The sequence below is a fragment of the Cervus canadensis genome, chromosome 3, assembly GCF_019320065.1.
Source record: "Cervus canadensis isolate Bull #8, Minnesota chromosome 3, ASM1932006v1, whole genome shotgun sequence".
Lineage (NCBI taxonomy): Eukaryota > Metazoa > Chordata > Mammalia > Artiodactyla > Cervidae > Cervus > Cervus canadensis.
In genome coordinates, this window is record NC_057388.1 from 102,081,392 (window position 1) to 102,093,799 (window position 12,408).

Below are 12,408 nucleotides of genomic sequence, written 5' to 3' on the forward strand. Positions count from 1 at the left end.
TGTGCAGATCCCTGTGACATGCAGTTAACATCATTTCAGTTCTTCACCCATGACTTAAACTATAGGACATCATTTCTTAAACATGAATGTTACAGGGTTTTTAAGTAGCCTATTGTAAATATTTACCCTAATATTTAAAAAATCTAACATGAAACAAGTTATTCTTCTGCTGGGGAGGCAATCTTCAGTTGGTTAGGTGAAAGGCTAAACTAAGGCTTTTGGGGACTGCCTACTGCTTCATCTCTATCATTTCCTATGATCTCCCCAACACCCTGTTCTCCACTCCCACTGCTGTCGTTTTTCATTTTAGCCCTAGCATAAAGTTAGAAATAAAAATTTGTTTACTAAAATCTGAAATAATCTTTTGCTGTTAAACCAAGACAAACTCTATATGTCTAGTCTGTAGCCTCAAATAGGTGAATTTATTGCTTAAAAAAATGTAGATACTATCATTGTGGACAATCATAATTATGAGGTAAGCACTACTATATATGATACATCTGGAAAACAGGTACATAGAAAAAGAAGAAATTTTATAATCTACTAAGCAATTTCAGGATGTTCCATTATAAGTGCATGAATCTTCCAGAAGATTAACATAAGATACAGTTTCCTCCTCCATCTGTAGTTTCTGTGTCTCCATGATGCAGTAACTCTAAATAAAATAGTCCTTTTCACATTAAGTCAGCGTTCTCCTGCAAAGGAGCACCACACCAACCATATCTGCAACTCTCTGCATTAATAAGAAATTTTATCTGGTAAGTGAGTCATCCAGCTGAGAGTCCTGGTAAACAGATAAACTTAACCCTTGTTCCGGGGCCCATAAAAGCACGCCTTTCCTCTGGCAGGGATGGATTAGGCTGCCACAGCCTGGAGGGCAGTTAGCTTTTTATATCCATCGCAGCATCTCCTGAGTCACTCTAAAGCACGGGGAATATCTATTTTCTCTTGTTGCACAGCCCTATAAAAAAGATTGCTGGTCTCTAAGAAGAAGGAAAAAACAGAGATGTGAATTTCTCTTTTGAAGGCTTTTCCAAAATGATCTAGGAAAACAGCCTGCTAGTTCACACAATGCACAGAAATTTTTCTTCTCCTTGCTTCCTCCTGATATTTAGCTTGCACCTCATTTGTTCCAGATCCTGAACATGTAAGTAGTTTGTCACTTGACAAAGATAGCAATTCTGGTAATACAGCAAAAATTAAAAGGGGGTCTGTGTAGGCATACTGATGTATAGTTGAATGTGCATTTGTGTGTGTGTGTGTGTGTGTGTGTGTGTGTGTGTGTGTGTGACATGTTGCTTTTTAGAACTTCACAAAAATTACCAATTAAGCTTACAACATCCCTTTGGGGTAGATAAGCACAGGAACGGAGGCAGAAAAACATGTTATGAGAGTCTTATAATGCCTCAGCTACAGAACTGATGTTGAAATTGTATGGTATTGCTTTCAATATCAATTCAAGGAATTTGGCAAGATTTATCCTTGTCAAGTTCACAATGGCCATGGCTTATGCGACAGTTTCTACGTATTCTCATTTGTCAGCTCTCAACTTTCTCATGAAACTTAAGCTTAGAAAAAGAATCAGGTCCCAGGAGTAAAATACCAATTAATGAAACAAAAAGAAGATACCCTGTGTACTGTTTTTAAAAACACACAATATACATCCCCTTTCCCTGCCCCACAAAGTGAAGAGAAAAGCCAGACGTGTGTGTATCACCAAGTAACAGTGGATATCTCCATGTACTAGCCAAAAGAAAAGCATGTTCGATTACAAAGGAACAAGAGCTACGGCAGCAGAATAAACTTTGTTATGTCAAAGCAGATTACTAAATAAAGTTTACCAACATTTGATATAAAGGCTGTTCTTACATATATGTATACATTCACTTGATGAATATTTATGGACTGCCAGGAATTGCTTTAGATGTTGGGAATACAGCAGAGAACAAACAAGCACAATTCCCTGCCCACACAAACTTTACACTCCAGCCAGTGAATACAGAAACAACTATTCTAAACATGTCTGATGGTGACAAGTGGAATGCAGAAATTCAGCAGGAAAGGGGAAAGGGCTGCTGAACTTGGAGATGGAAGAGGAGGAGGGATGTGTGTGTGTGGGGGGGATATTTAAATTGGGTGGTCATACCAGGCTTCATTGGTTTGAGGTGCAATTTCATTAGAAAAAAATTCTTATTTCATTTTCCCAAATGTAAATTTAAAGGTGAAGCCAAGAGACCTCCCTGGTGGTCCAGTGATTGAGAGTCCACCTGCCAAGCAGAGGACACAGGCTCAATCTGCGGTCTAGGAAGATCCCACATGCTGCGGAGCAACTAAACCCGTTTGCCATAACCTGAGCCTGTGTCCCAAAGCTGGAAGCCGCAACTACCGAAGCCGATGCACTTAGAACCTATGCTCTGCAATAAGAGAATCCACCACAATGAGGAGCCCATGCACCTAGAACCTATGCTCTGCAATGAGAGAATCCACCACAATGAGGAGCCCACGCGCCTAGAACCTATGCTCTGCAATGAGAGAACCCACCACAATGAGGAGCCCACGCACCTAGAACCTATGCTCTGCAATGAGAGAACCCACCACAATGAGGAGCCCACGCACCTAGAACCTATGCTCTGCAATGAGAGAACCCACCACAATGAGGAGCCCACGCACCTAGAACCTATGCTCTGCAATGAGAGAACCCACCACAATGAGGAGCCCACGCACCTAGAACCTATGCTCTGCAATGAGAGAACCCACCACAATGAGGAGCCCACCACCTAGAACCTATGCTCTGCAATGAGAGAATCCACCACAATGAGGAGCCCACGCACCACAAATAGAGTAGCCCCCACTCTCCACAACTAGAGAAAGCCCGCACACAGCAACGAAGATCCAGCACAACCAAATTAATGAGTTGTTGTTATTGTTCAGTCGCTAAACCATGTCCAACTCTTTGCGACCCCACCAGTCTGCAACACACCAGACTTCCTTGTCCTTCACCATCCCCCAAACTCTGCTCAAACTCGTGTCCATTGAGTCAATGATGCCACCCAACCATCTCATCCTCTGTCACCCCCTTCTCGTCCTGTGCTCAGTCTTTCCCAGCATCAGGGTCTTTGCCAATGAGTCGCTCTTCGCATCAGGTGGCCAAAGTATTGGAGCTTCAGCATCAGTCCTTCCAATGAATATTCAGGTCTGATTTCCTTTAGGATTGACTGGTTTGATCTCCTTGCTGTCCAAGGGACTCTCAAGAGTTTTCTCAAGAGATCTCAAGAGTTTTCTCCAGTGTCAATCAAAATTTGGTGCTCAACTTTCTTTATGGCCCAACCCTCACATCTGTACATGACTACTGGAAAAACCATAGCTTTGATGATACGAATCTTTGTCAGCAAAGTGATGTCAAATACTGTCTAGGTTTCAAGTAAATAAATATATAAAAATTAAATAAGTAAAAGGTGAAGCAGAGAAGAGTTCTATACAAAACAAATCTGCTTTTTAAAAAGCTGGAACTATCCTGAAAAGGCAAGCCACAGCAACTATGACAGTCTGAATTAGTATATGGTGATGCATCTGTATGTTTCCTTTATTAGAATGTAGACTATTTGAGGCCATTGGTTTGGCCACCAAATCATAGCGTACTGACCTGTCAGGTACTGACAGGTACCTGGCTGCAGGTACGACATGAAAGTTCATTAAGCTTATTAGCAGAAGATCCCCAGGAGCTTCCATAGTGTATCTAAGAGAAGAAAGTCTACTCTGGGAACTCTGAAGCCAACTTTTGACAAATGTTGGGTAATACGTCCCTTGGTGACCGCGCAGTGAGCACAAGGCATGTGCAAGCTGGGAGAAGCTAGTGCACGCCACCCCTCTTCTCTCTCCATCGAGGCCGGAGGCCAGGCGTGATCAGCAGAGCTGTGCAATCGTCCTGCGGGTGGATCCCACCACTAAACAGACCGACCCCATTCTCACTGGTTCCCCAGGAATACGGAAGGCTGAAGACTTCCCCTGGAAAACAGAGCAACCTGTGAGGAGCCCTCTGCTTCATTCATGTGTCTTATAGTACAAGAAATCTCATAAAACTAGAGTATATCCAAAAGAAACAATGCTAGGATGTTAGCTAGACTTACTGTGATGATTTCACAATTTATACAAATATCAAATCGTGTTGTACACATGAAACGTGTCATACCTCAATTAAAAAAATTTTTGTCATTAAAAAAAAAAAAGAAAATGATGAGTCCATGAACCAGAGCTATAAACTTAATTAGTCTGATTGCTAAAAACATTATCTAATTTTAATATCATATTATTCCATGAAATTTATTATAAAATCAAAAGGTTAACTATGCATATATTCTATAAAAGATATCTTATTTATATTTATTTTTATAAAATAGATGAATGTATATATTTTATAAGGTAAACACCATTATATATAATTATGTGCCTGCATACATGCTCCTTTGCTTCAATCATGTCCAACCCTTTGTGAACACATGGACCGCCAGGCTCCTCCGTCCATGGGATTTTCCAGGCAAGGATACTGGAGTGGGTTGCCATTTCCTTCTCCAGGGGATCTTCCTGACCCAGGGATCAAACCCACATCTCCTACACTGGCAGGCAGATTCTTGACCACTGAGCCACCTGGGAAGCCTCATATATAACTATTACACATAAAATATATTTTACAAAGTGAAATACATAAAATATATTTTAGAGTATTTTATATTTCATTTACATAAAAATTTATATTTATATTCTATAAACATACAAATATATTACATAAAAATATCCTATTATATAAAATATTATAAAAGATCACAAGAGCTAAGGTGCATAACAATATATGACTATTAATACCACCACAGCTGCTGTTATATTTTTATGAAGGACTTTATATGTGGCTGACATTGCAGTGAGTGCTTTGCCTCGTAACCCCCTGGTATGTGCACATTATTATTCTGACTTTACAGATGAGAGAGCTGAATCCTAAAGAACCAGTCAAGCAGCGGAAAGAAAGTCAGCCTACCCCAAGCATCAGAGATAACCTCTAATTACAATGTGTTGGAGACCAATACTTTTCATAATGAACATATTCAATCTTTACAACTGGTACAGACAACAAGCAGTATAAAGAATCTGGACACGTGTCATGGAGAATTAGTAGGAACTGCTACTGAGAAGATTCTTTCAGAGGATACATGCCAGCTGAGGTTTGCCAGGATGTCCTTTGGAATCTGCCTTGATGTTACTGGAAATAAATTTATTCACTGAACAAGTATTTATTGAATAAGTAACTAGGAGAAAAGATTTAAAGCATATATCCATTTAAAATAGAGGCTATAAATTTTAGTAAGGGAATGGAGTGAATGGGGCAAATAGAAGACTAGTCAAATACCCCAGGTAAGAAATGATAAAGGTCTGAACTAAGACAGCAGCAGTAAGGCTGGAAGGAACAAAGTGGGCACAGGAGATGTCTGTAGGATTATAGCAGCTGCAACTAGCCATTGAGGGATGGTGCAAGGATACTAAAATATAAGGTTACTCTCAGGTTCTGCCAGGCGGATGGATGGCAGTGGCACTGAATGAGACAGAAAATAAAGACAGAGAAAATGAGATTTTGTGAGAAAGATGATGAATTTTGGTTTACACTGAAATGAAGTTCCTCTGGCCTTCCAGTTAGTGGTTAGAAATAAGGCTTTGAAGTTCAGGATTAGAGACATAAGTTAGAGCATTAATGGCACAGAATGATAACTGAAGCCCAGGGAAACAAGATAGAAGTAAAAGGCAGGTGTGACAGAATATCAATATAAGAAGAGCCGGGGAGAAAACGCAGGTGGTGATGAAGACCACAGGACTTTGATGGGTCAGGAGGGAACACAGGAACAAACAGGGTTACTCCTTCAAGAGCCAATCCTGACGAAATCACATCCTTGATTGAGTCTTACCATACTCTGGTCTCTTGGGAAAACTGGAATGGTTGAGAGGATCTGGGTTGTCACGTAGTTTAAAAACACCAATTTCTAGCTAAGACTTTCAAGCAGGCATGGTTTTCATGTCCAATAACTGCCTAAACGGGCAGCAGACATGACTTGAAACTTTCTGAGGAAACACTTTAAAGTTGAAAGAGTCCACAGAAAGTTATTTTGATTGAAGTTCATGCCTTTCTGTTCTATTTTACTATGACACATGGCATAGGAAGATAACACCATTCTCCAGTTATAGCATCTTGAAGACACTGAAATATGTTTTGAATAAACATTTTACTTAGAAATAATTTGAGATTTGGGGAAAAGTCGTGAAGATAGTTCAGGTAGCAATACCAATCACCAGTTCCCACTGATGTTAACTCACTGACCAGACACATATTAAAATATCTTTTGCGACTTGAGGTATTTCAATATACACTCACATAACAAATCGCTGGCCACAGGTGTTAAGTTTCTGCAAAAGTCTCCTTGTCAATGATGTGCTAACATCTTATACAAAAACGCCACATCTGTCATAACTAAAACTGACATTGGGGCACCACTATTAAGGATACTCTGGACTTTATTCACATTTCACCCCACTGCATTTAGCTTTCATGTCTCTCTTATCTACTCTGCTCTGAATCATGACTGATGATGTTTATTATGATACTTTAAGGTGGTATTGACTAGGTTTCGCTCATGTAAACACAGTATTTATTCCTCTCTAGAAGACATTTACACACACAACAGATTTATTGTTTTACTTCAGATAAGACTGAAATCTTGACAAAGATATCAGCTCATCAGAGTGGACTTTACTGACGACATCACAGTACCTTGGAAAATACTTCTCAGAGAACTATCATACAACTATCTTCTGTACATATTTTATCATATTGAAAAAGTAATTAGTCCAATCAGATAGAAAGAGTCAGTTGCTCAGTTGAGTCCAACTCTTTGAGACCCCATGGACTGTAGGCCACCAGTCTCCTCAGTTCAGCTCAGTACTCAGTCATGTAAGACTCTGTGAGACCCCATGGACTGTAGCATGCCAGGCCTCCCTGTCCATCACCAACTCCCAGAGCTTGCTCAAACTCATGTCCATAGAGTCAGTGATGTCATCCAACCATCTCATCCTCTGTCATCACCTTCTCTTCCTGACTTCAATCCTTCCCAGCATCAGGGTCTTTTCCAATGAGTCAGTTCTTTGCATCAGGTAGCCAAAGTATTGGAGTTTCAGCTTCAACATCAGTCCTTCCAATGAATATTCAGGACTGATTTCCTTTAGGATGGACTGGCTGGATCTCCTTGAAGGCCAAGGGACTCTCCAAGAGTCTTCTCTAACACCACAGCTCAAAAGCAGCAATTCTTCGACGCTCAGCTTTCTTTATAGTCCAACTCTCACATCCAAACATGACTACTGGAAAAACCATAGCTTTGACTAGATAGACTTTTGTTGGTAAAGTAATGTCTCTGCTTTTTAATATGCTGTCTAGGTTTGTCACAGCTTTTCTTCCAAGGGGCAAGCGTCTTTTAATTTCATGGCTGCAATCACCATCTGCAGTGATTTTGGCGCCCCGCAAAATAAAGTCTGTCACTTTTTCCATTGTTTTGCCATCTATTTGCCATGAAGTGATGGGGGAAAATGGTCCAATTCTATGTCCATGGAATTCTCCAGGTTGCCATTCCATCCTCCAGGGTATCTTCCCAACCCTAGGGAGGGAACCGGGTCTCCTGTATTGCAGGCAGATTCTTTACCATCTGAGCCACTCAGATATAATGAGTTAGCCAATCAGACATAGTTAGTCTTAAATTTGATAAGCAGCAACAGTTATTTAGTATGAACATTAAAAAAAAATTAGTCCATTACAAAATAATCATGTCCAATACTGACATTTAGTGGATAAAAATAGTTTAAAACTCTCCAAGATCAGCAGGTAGGTGTGATTCAGGCACCTTTCAAATGACTAGTTCTCTCCTGGATCCCTTTAAAATTAGAGTATCTATCTCCCCACAGCCCTCATGGTCTCTGAAAAGTAAGCCCCACCGGCCTTCAAAGCCACAAATCCTGGGGGCTCATCTTCCAGTCACAGGACCCCCATGATGGGGAGGCTGATGCCAGGTTCACAACCCTTGTTCCCTGGGGAAAACCTCTATAATTGTAATTAATCTCCTGTTTACAGGTTACCCACCTGGGGGTATGAGTCTTGACTATACTAGACTCCGCCCCTCCTAGCTGTCTGGTTATGTTTTCTTTCTATAGATCTTTTCTGGTGGGTTTCAGTGCTTTTCACTGATAGTTGCTCTGTAAAGAGTTGTAATTTTGATGTGCCCCAGAGAAAAGGTAAGCTCAGGGTCTTTCTACTCTGTCCTCTTTGGTGAATGATTATCTCCACAATCTTTCGGATATTTAAGTTAGTCACTAATACTAGTCTCTGTGTATATAAAATTTAGGCATTTGCTCTTATTTATGTAACACTTAGGGCTTCCCTGGTTGCTCAAATGGTAAAGCGTCTTCTCGCAATGCAGGAGACCTGGGTTCAATCCCTGGGTTGGGAAGATACCCTGGAGAAGGAAATGGCAACCCACTCCAGTACTCTTGCCTGGAAAATTCCATGGAAAGAGGAGCCTGGTAGGCTATAGTCCATGGGGTTGCAAAGAGTCAGACACAACTGAACGACTTCACTTTCACTATGTAATACTTTATTTATTCAGCATCCTATGTCATTTAATTAAAAAAACCTGTTTATAAAAATAACATAGTATAAAGGGTTAAAAAAAGGCATTGAGGTTTTAGAAAATAAAACTCGTATGAGTTGAAATCTATACAGTTTGAAATTAACATCAACTTTCCTGCCTACATTTTGTCCAATACAAAGTCTCTTTAAAATAACAGAAACTAAAGTAACTGATTCTATTGCCATGTAATTCTAGGAAATATCCCAACCTACATTTTGGAAGAACTATTATTCTTAGTGCCTTATCATCTAGATATCTTCCTGCTTCACCCTAAACAATGTATGTCTTACATTTTTTGAAACTTGGAGCAATAGCTTTTAATGTTTTCCCTTGTATTCCAGGATTTAGATCTCAAATGTGTATCATAGCATCAAAAAATATATTTGCTCTTTGAAGATTCAGTCATATCAGATAGCATCCTGATAATGTATTATTCATGACTCAGTCACAGATAAACAATGTGGCAACATAAAAGCAAAGCATTAAAAAGCCGCATGTATCACAGAACCCTTTCACAGAGGAATAAAAGTTCGGGAGGAGCAGGTTTTAAATAGGTAAATAAATAATAAATAAGGCAATTTAGGGAAATCTTTTTTTATAATTAACCTCATGTTCTAGATAGTAAACTCCTTAAGGATAAGGACAGATCCTAATCCAAATTCTACAAAGTTCTAATATGTTACATAGTATGGCTCCTCAACATATTAAATACTACTTTAATTCATTTATACTATAGCTGATATTTTAACATACATGCTAATAAGGACTCACCAAATATAGACATTTGGGTTACACATTCATATTTATAATTTAGTAAGTGGAAAACCAGAAATGTTTGATAATTTTCTAAGATTTATTAAGCAGGGAAATAAAAAGGATTTTCTGATATAGTTCATGTGTATTTTAGGAAGAAATCTGTAAAAGCCCTCATGGTGATCTCACTTGAGGGCAGGAGAACGTGCGGAGGGGAATCTTTTATGATTTTCCCTTCTAATGTCTCTAATCTTGCTTTTCTCCTACTATTATATTAAATCAAAGACCAAGTTGTCACTCCCAGGTTAAACATAAACTCAGGGGAAAGCCCACAGAGAGTCCTCAGATTTAACACAATCATCTTCTCCAGTCTGAACAACAGCTACTTTGTATAGTTTTCATTGTGAGTTATGTGTTCAGTTGACCTAACCGTGCTTCTAACAACAAAGTCTCTGTCTTAAAATTCTTCAAAACAACACTGTCGCCTCACTGGAGTGCCAGCCACCTTGTCTGTATGCTGCCACACTTGGCCACCACCTTCTCCCCTTCGCCATCTCACTCCTGTTTCTTTCTTATGTCCCAGGCTTCTCTAAAAGCCTCTCCCCTAAATGCATCCTCTTCTGCTCTCCTGTGAGTTCCCCGAGCATCTCATGTGCGAAGTGCTGCCATCTGACCATGAACAAGACAGACCTGATCTCAGCTTCATGGGCTATATAGTCAAGCTGGGAAGAAAGGCCTTAGCGAACAGAAATAATTAACACAATTATCAAAAGTATTCAGAGTATCTGAACAGAGAAAAGAGGGAAGCATAGAAATGTAGAGCAGCCGAGCGTAACCCAGAGCGATGGTGGGGAACGTCCTTGAAAGACTTTCCTGGTGGTCCAGTGGCTAAGACTCTGTGCTCCCAGAACAAGGGGTCCAGGTTCTATCCCTGATCAGGGAACTAGATCCCACATGCCTCAGCTGGGAGCTCACATGCCACAACAAAAACCCCGCAAGTCACAATGAAAGATTCCACATGCCACAACTAAGACCCAGGGCAGCCAAATAAATCAATGAATATTTTTTAAAAGTCCTCCATGAGGATGTCAGGACCCCACCATCATGGCTTTGGCAAGAAAATCAAAATTTTCTCAAAAATCCTCCTCTAGTGGGAGGGAGCAACATGTACAGAAACACCTTAAGGCAAAGGAGAAGGGGGAATCTAGAATCTTTTAGGAACAAGGAGAAAGAGGGGCTCAAGATGAGGATGTGGAATGCCCTGGACCCAAAGCATGTCTGCCACGGAGGTGCCCTGTTCCCATCCTCCCCACAAAGACCTCACCACTGAGCTGTAAGGAGGGCAGCTGGCTCCCCTCGCCCAGCAGCAATCCCTTTATGATACACCACAGCCTACCCCTGGGTCCACACGCTTCCCCGGCAGCCTCCAGCCTAAGCACAGGGGAGCAGGAGGATGTGGTCCTTTCTGCCCAACGCAGGTGTCCTCGAAGAGGTCCTCTTGCTCTGGACCTGCAATGGCTTGGACAACATTTTGCCCAGTTTGTTTCACAGATCAGAACACTGATTACTCTACTCTTGCCTCCCAGCCTGAGGCTCTCTCTAGACTCTGTTGTAGAGTGAGACAGGACGGTTTGTTTTGTGATTCAGTGACTGAACACTGTATACAGATACTATCAGTTAGACACAACAAACATCACTGGCTTCCCAGCTTCCAGTGGGAGCACTAGGAAAACCGAAACTATTGTGAAGACTTAGAACTTTCTTCTAAGAAATTCCACATCAGCTATGTCTCAATGAAGCCGATAATTCTCAGTAGGTTGTTTCCCCTTTTCCTTAAACAGATAATTACAGCAATTGACTGCTGCAAGTGGCACGTTTGGAACAGCTCAAGCCACCATAGAGATGAGAAATGTTCACTCAATTACTTGTGGTGAGAATGTAGAGTGAGCTACTTGTCAACTAATGATGGTTACAAAAGGCTTTCCCCTTCAAAGGGACCAAAGGATCGACTCCTTCAGCTTAGTAAACATACCTTAGAATAAACCTCCCAGACCTTCTGCGAAGGAGCAAGTTTTTATCAGGGGTGCCTGTCCACCATCTAGGCGGTCCCACCACTGTGTACCAGCCATGGAGTTAGACTGTGTGAGACTCGGGGGTTGACCCCACTCTCTACTCTGGTCCCAGAAAGTCAGGTAACTTTCATCATCCTGCGCTGAAACCAAGTATAGATTCATGGAGAAATTTCAGGACTGAGGTCTAAGGACGGTGGCAAGTGACACCCCTACCCCTCAATGCCTCTAGATGTGAAGGCGTGAAGAAACTGCTACAAGCAGCCACTGCAGAGACTCAGGGAGACCAGACTGAAAGCAAAGGCTACCCAGAGCCAAGGCATGAAGGGAGCAGACGTGAAATCTGCCCGCACTGGGTCTGAATTGGTCCTTTCCCACACGATTATTGAGGAAAGGCTGAAACACTATCTTGCTGTACTTTGAAAACCATCCCAATGTACAGAGATGTTGTCCTTGTATTCTTCCTTTAAAATGACATGTTGGGAGCTTCTCTGGCAGTCCAGTGGGAAGATTGCATGCATCCACTGCAAGGGGCATGGGTCTGATCCCTAGTCCAGGAACTAAGACCCTACAGCCACAAAAAAAAAAAAAAAATTTTAAATAAAACAACACACTGGATCACGCATTTCAGTTTATCTCCCTTCCTTCCCAGGAAAATAAGTCAATTGTCCTTCAACGCTTCAGGTTTAATTTTGTGGATCTTCACTGAATAAAGGCTATAAAAAGTTTGCATATCATTTCAACAACTGTCAAAATACTGTAAAATATTAAAAAATACAAATGTGTGCATTAGCTAAATGATGTAATTATATGATTATACTCTTGGATGCTAGGTGAAAATCACTACTGAATACCTTAAAGAGCCCATGCATGCA

At 40.9% G+C, this 12,408-nt stretch overlaps 1 protein-coding gene across 4 annotated transcripts in view; it reads right to left on the reverse strand.

Annotated features, from left to right (window-relative positions):
- The window catches only part of TPK1 (thiamin pyrophosphokinase 1), a 354,923-nt gene that overhangs the window by 163,671 nt on the left and 178,844 nt on the right, over nucleotides 1-12,408 (reverse strand). The gene's annotated exons all lie outside the window — the stretch shown is intronic.